This window comes from Podarcis bocagei (assembly GCF_964188305.1).
Source record: "Podarcis bocagei genome assembly, chromosome: 16".
In the NCBI taxonomy this organism is placed as follows: domain Eukaryota; kingdom Metazoa; phylum Chordata; class Lepidosauria; order Squamata; family Lacertidae; genus Podarcis; species Podarcis bocagei.
The window spans coordinates 25,064,862-25,071,215 of NC_138142.1; positions in this window are offsets into that span (position 1 = coordinate 25,064,862).

Sequence of the window (6,354 nt, forward strand, 5' to 3'; positions counted from 1 at the left end):
ACGGGCCAGGCAGGGCGGGCGGGCGGGGGTCTGGGGGAAGGTTAACCCTTTACTGGGCCTTTTTGGAAAGGCTAGAAAGACGAACAAGAGACAGCGGGCAAATCTCAGTTAAGCCTGCAAAGCCCGTTTTTTCATCCACTGCTAAAAGAAACGGCCGGAGAAGAGGAATCGGCTTAGTTAAGGCTGTATGAATTTATTTGGCTGGAGAGCCAGCTCTCCTCGATGGCTTGGAGCAAGTTCACATCAACACTACAATTGCCATTTGACAGAGCCGGTAGGTAAAGTGCTTTTAAAACGATGCCACCTTTGGGTCAGAAACCCCATTTTCTATTTCAGCTTCACTGCTGACAACAAGGAGGTAAGGGACCCTTGTTGCATTCATGCCTTATCTTTATCTACATGATTCTCTCCCCCAGACATAGGAGCCAACTTCTAGGGGCTGAGGTCCCTTTGCTTCCCCAATAAAATATTTAAGGGGGCTGCCCCCAAAGTTGATGGGCATTGTCATTCAAATACGTAGTGTGTGTGCGCAAGTGTGTGCCGTGTCATGTGATCAATTATGCGGGGTGGGGCTTACCTGCCCCCTCCAATATTTTATTAAAGTTGGCACCCCTGCCCCCAGACCTCTCTTTCCCATATATATATATCACATCACACATATGCACAGTCAGACACACATGCATACAGTGGTGCCTCGCAAGACGAAAATAATTAGTTCCGCGAGTCTTTTCGTCTTGCGAGGCATTCGTCTTGCGGGGCACCACTGTACAAAGATTGCAAAGAGGGGGGGGACTGCACTAGAGGGGGAGAGGGGAGTCAGAGCGATCTTGCCCAGTCAGGGGCTTGCGCGGTAGTGGCAAATAGATAACTCCGAAGCAATGACCCTGGCCAAGGGCGCGTGGGCGCAGGACGGAGAGAATCCAAAGGCAGCTGCCCAGAAAACTTAACAGACCCACTCACAAAATACAACGGGCTGATAACAGCATACACGATAGTAACAAAAACAATAGTAGCAACTGTAGCCTCACTGCAGGAAAGGCACGCGAATGTAACAAAACAATGGTAGCAGCAGTAGACTCGCTGAAAGAACGGCACAGGAACGTAACCTTGTTCAGCCCTGTTCAGAGAAGTTTTTAATCTGTGATATTTTACTGTATTTTTGGTTTCTATGGAAGCCGCCCAGAGTGGCTGGGGAAACCCAGCCAGATGGGCGGGGTACAAATAAATTAACAGTAGCTAAAATAAAGTAAATAAAGTAACAGTAGCTACACTCGCAGAAAGATGCACGGACGTAGCAGAATAAAAGTAGCAGGAAAGAGGCGTTTAAGATAAGAGGCTTGAGAATTAAATGCTTGAAAAGCAAGGAAAGCTAAGGTAAGGGGGAGCGGTGGCGGACGGATCCGATTCCCGAGAGGAAATGCGCCGGGGGGCGGTTTGCCGTTCGCGGTGTTGGCGGCGTGATGGCAGCGCGCTGCCCCCCAAAAGATGGAGCCGGGAGCGGCTCGCTCCTTCCGCCCCCCTTGCTCCGCCTCTGCACGCATAAGATCCCACTTCAATCCTTTGCATCTCTAGCTGAGGCTCCAAATAGGTTATGCACTTGATGGTCTTCCCCAATCTGCAAATTTCCAGTGGGAGTTCCAGTCCACCTGGAGGGTACCAGGATGGAGAAGCAGGATGGGCGAAGCCAATAAGGTGCCCTCTAGAGATGACAGCTTTCCAAAGTGTGTGTCGTAATACATTAGTATGTCGGCTGCTGTGTGTAGCTGTGTTGTGCAGACGCTCCCCACACTCGTCCCAGGGCTGGAAATAGGTTAGTTTAACCTCCAGTTGGCTAGTAAAACTGAATTACTGTGTCGCGAAATAATGCATGTCCAAAAAGTGTGTCACCAACATGAAAAGTTTAGAAAGCTCCGCTCTAGATGCCGTTGGACTCCAAGTCCCAGCACCCCTAGCCACTGGCTAAGCTTGCTGGGGCTGATGGGACTTGTATGCTAGCAACATTTTGGCTACCTTTTGTACAGGCAATATTTGTTTAGGTGTGCCGGTGGTACGAATCAGTATAAGGCAGCTTCCTATGTTCGGCTCTGAACCACATAAGGAAGGAATTGCAAACCCCAACTGATCCCTGTTCTAAACTCAACCTGCTTTGAGCCAGGACTACTACTTTTCATTATTTTTAGACCATCCCTCATACCATATTGGCAGTGTGCAACAACGTTTACAGAAGGGATAAAGTGCCTTGCCCTTGCTGGAACTCCTCCTTTCATGTGCACTCTCAACTCTAGCAAGTTATGATCGTGGTGAGAGTGCTTCTAAGCATGTGCAAAGCGTTTTTTCTTCAGCACTGGGTGTCCACATATACATGGGGCAAGCAGATCCCAAGTTTCTAAGATAGCCCTGCCGTCTCAGTGTAGAAATTAATCAGTGGATAAGGGAAGTGGAAATCTAGCCCCAGGTTCTGGGTAAGGGGGTTATTTATAGGATGTAAAGTTGCCCCTGTTCCTCCTGAACACCAAAGGGATTCCTCTATTAGGATAGCCAGTCACTGCATGGGGGGGGGGATAAAAGAGGGTGCGGATTGCATCCCCTTTGCAAATGCTAATTTACATGCATCGATGCAGATTTAGAAACAATTGCTGTAATTTAAACAGAAATGCATCTCGTCATAGTGGGGAAGACTGTGACCAGGTAAGCTGTGTGGTGCCTGCCTCGTCTGCTGTCCAGTGTTGCTAACTGTGGATGGGCAACTTAAGAGTCATTCCCCGCTACCCTGGCTACCAACCCTTCTGAAGGTTCTTTATCTTTGATTTCTTTAAAAAGCGGTTCTCATCTTTATCTGTAAGCCACTTGGAGTCCCCGTCAGGAAAAAAAATGTGGGGTATAGATAAATATCTAACACACACACACACACACACACACACACACGTGTATATGTATATGTACATGTATATGTATATAGGTTTGGACCAGGCAGGATTTTATCTGGAAGCTATCTTCTGGCAGTGCCAGCCCTTCAGACAGAGAACTAAAGTATTTATTGGTAGCCCCATATCTCACCGTGCTCAGGTGCCTCCTAGATGTCTCTGTCTAGGAGGCTCAATCTAGGAGGCCCATACAATTCGACAGTGGTCCGAGAATCCTGCCCTCTCCTCTGGTTTGGAATAAGCAGCAGTCCTTCCAGTCCAATACTGGGTATCTGCCACAGTACTGTCGAAGTAGTGTTGCCTGCGTGCGCGGAGGAGCCCTCTTTGCACACCCCCCCCCTTTATTTGAAAGGCTCCGAGGGCTTAAGCTATGCCTTTGCACACAGATTCCGTGGTGCTTTGAGGTCTCAAAGGTATTACCAGGTAGGCTGTTCTTGTTGATTTTCTTTTTGATAGATGCAGTCACAATAGCGGTGTGGTGCACACTGTCTGCACGCCCTACATTTAAAGCAAGCCAAGCCAAGCCACCGTCTCGAGAATCCTGGTAACTGTTGTTCACCCATCACAGACCTACCATTCCTGGCAGTTCCCGGGATTCTTGGGGGGTTGGGGGGTTGGAAATGTGCTTCAAATGTGCTCTTCCACAGTTTCTCTGTATGAGACGTCTCCTGGATTATTTTCAAAGCAGTTGCGGGGTGGGTTTTGTTTTTTTGCAAACTTCTTTTAAAAATAAGCTTCCCTTGGCTACCCCCAGGTATTCATTGGGCAAGGAGGAAAGAAACCACCACCTAAACACATGTGCCCATGCGCTCGTGCGCACACACACACACACACACACACACACAGGCAGGCAGCCATGGGGTGGGGGGTGGGGGGGTAAGGCTTCAATTGTCCTTCCGAGTTTTTCAGCTGTGCCTTTGCTCATTGTATGCAGGAAGCGCAGTTGGTCTTGGATCTTTGCACACACTGCGGGGACAACCCGTCCGCCCCCCCCCCTTTCTGCAACCTTTCCCCCTGCTCCCTAGGGGTGGGGGCAGGCCAGGCCTCCTGGCACATTGAGATTTGCAGCATCCCTCCCCCCCGCCCCCCCAGGAACACAAGGGAGTGTGTCTGAAAAGCACAGACACGCGCCTGCCTTGACCTCCCTAACCCCCATCTCCATAAAGCTGCAAGGCCCCCTTGCAGATGCCAGACAATGGGCCCCCCTCCCCAGCACAGCACCACCACCACCGAGGAGCTGTCTGTGGTTAACCCGTTAGGGTCCGGATCCGGGAGGAAGGGGAAGGAAGATACTGCTAGAGAAGTGGATAAAGAAGGGTGAGGTATGAGAGGTGCCTGGTTTATAGGAAGACTAAAGTTAAAAGGGCGACGAGTCAATCCAGCTCTCTTCTTGGGACGAGTTGCGGCAGCTTCTGTGAGCAGCTTGCCCCTCTGCAAAAAATGTCCTTTGAGGTTTCCTTCTCACACTGAACCTCAGTTTTCTGATTGGGGGGGTACCTCTCCCAGGTTATGCAGCCTCCCCAGGCCTCTTGAAGCTGCCCTTTAATTCCAGCCCATCAGCCTTCCTTCCTTCCTTCCTTCCTTCCTTCCTTCCTTCCTTCCTTCCTTCCTTCCTTCCTTCCTTCCTTTTTGCCTCCTCATTTTCCCAGCTTTTGAACATCCCCCCCTTTTTGTGTAGTTTCTGAACAACTGGAAGGGGAAGTAGTCGGATAATAATAATAATAATAATAATAATAATAATAATAATAATAATAATAATTTTTAAATAAAACTCTTCTCCTGTTGGTGTGGCTTGAGGATAAGAAGCTGTAGTGGGGGTGTGTGAGAGTGCCTTCTGCTCTGTGTCTGTGTGCAGCACACTAATGTCAGAAAGTAATTGCTTTCACTTGCTTTCTGGAACAGTAGGTCTATTGTTCTGTTGTACAGTACTTAAAAACAAACAAACCATACCTCTCTGCATACTTAAGGGGAATCCCATCACACCCAGTGGTGTCTTCCTTCTAAGTAGGACTGCATAGGACAAGGGAACTGGAGATAGCTATGATGAAAATTTAAACAGGGCAGTCTTTAATTCAGATTATCAAGCCAGGGCACTTTTGTATTTGGCACAACTCATCATGGGTCCTGGCTATGTCCTCTGTTAACCGTCCTGTGTGGCACCTTTCAATAAATTCAGACTGCAACAGTGGCATAGCGTGGGGGGTGCAGGGGGGGGCGGGCCGCACCGGGCGCAACCTCTGGGGGTTAGGGTTAGGGTGCGCAAATCCACGGGTTAGGGGGCGCAAATTACTTGCCTTGCCCCGGGTGCTGACAACCCACGCTACGCCACTAGACTGCAATTCTGTACATACTTAGCAGGGAATAAATCCCCATGGAGTTCAGTGGGGCTTACTTCTGAATAATGTACAGCTTCTTTGGCATGAACCCATATTAGAAATGGCGATAGCTGACCCCCTTCTGAAACAAAGTAAGGCTCTTTGGTGCTAAGTATTAATTGAACTGTAATGATTGCTGCCGTTGTGAACTGTTGTTTAGTGGTCTGTTGTTGTTTTCATGGATTGTGTTTTCTAAAATAAATGAATAAAACTGCAATGTTTAAGTGTTCACTGTTTCTTCGCAAAGAGAGAACCAGGACTTGACCACCCCTGCCATGACTTCTTAGTAAGTCCTACCGATTCCCCAGGGCACCAGATACCACTGGGCTTATTGGTGTTTCGTAATATTTGGATGTATCTACAAATATGCAGAAAAGATTGTGCTTACCTTCAGGTACATGGTGTTACAAAGTCACCTGTTCTCTAGGGCAGATGACCCCAACCTGGTACCCTCCAGATGTTTTGAACATACACCTCTTTCTCACTATGGCTTCTAATATCCCTGACCTTTGTCTACACAGTACTAGCTAGGGTTGATGGGAGTTGTAGTCTTCCCAGGTTGGGGGAGGCTGCTCTAGGGAGAGGAAACTAGCCCCTCCCCCCAACTACTAAGATGTAACTTAAGTTTATGGAGCGCAAACAGCTTTAAACCTCTCTCCCTGTCTATCCTGTAGTAGTCTCACTCAAGCTGCAGTCTGGAGAGGAAAGTTTGCTCCTTTCCCGAAACATCTCTTGCCTCTTAGGGGAGCTTCCAGCTATTTCTGAGTCATTTTGCAGAGGAATTCAGGGCCCACCCACACCCCAGCTTAATGTGGACCCCTCCGTCCTTTTTTAATTCCCAATTGTCCATATAACTGGCACTGGAGACAGCTGCTGTCCCCAACTTTCTCCTGCTAAATCCAGAGTTTCCCCATCCTTGGAAAATCCAAAAATGAAATCTGCTCCACTTTAAAAGTGCTCCTACTAGTTTTCCGTGGGTGCCCTTGTCTCCCCCCCCCCTTTTTTAAGGGTGTGTTTTTGAGGTGGTGCAGATTATGCAGAGTTGCTTGAAACAG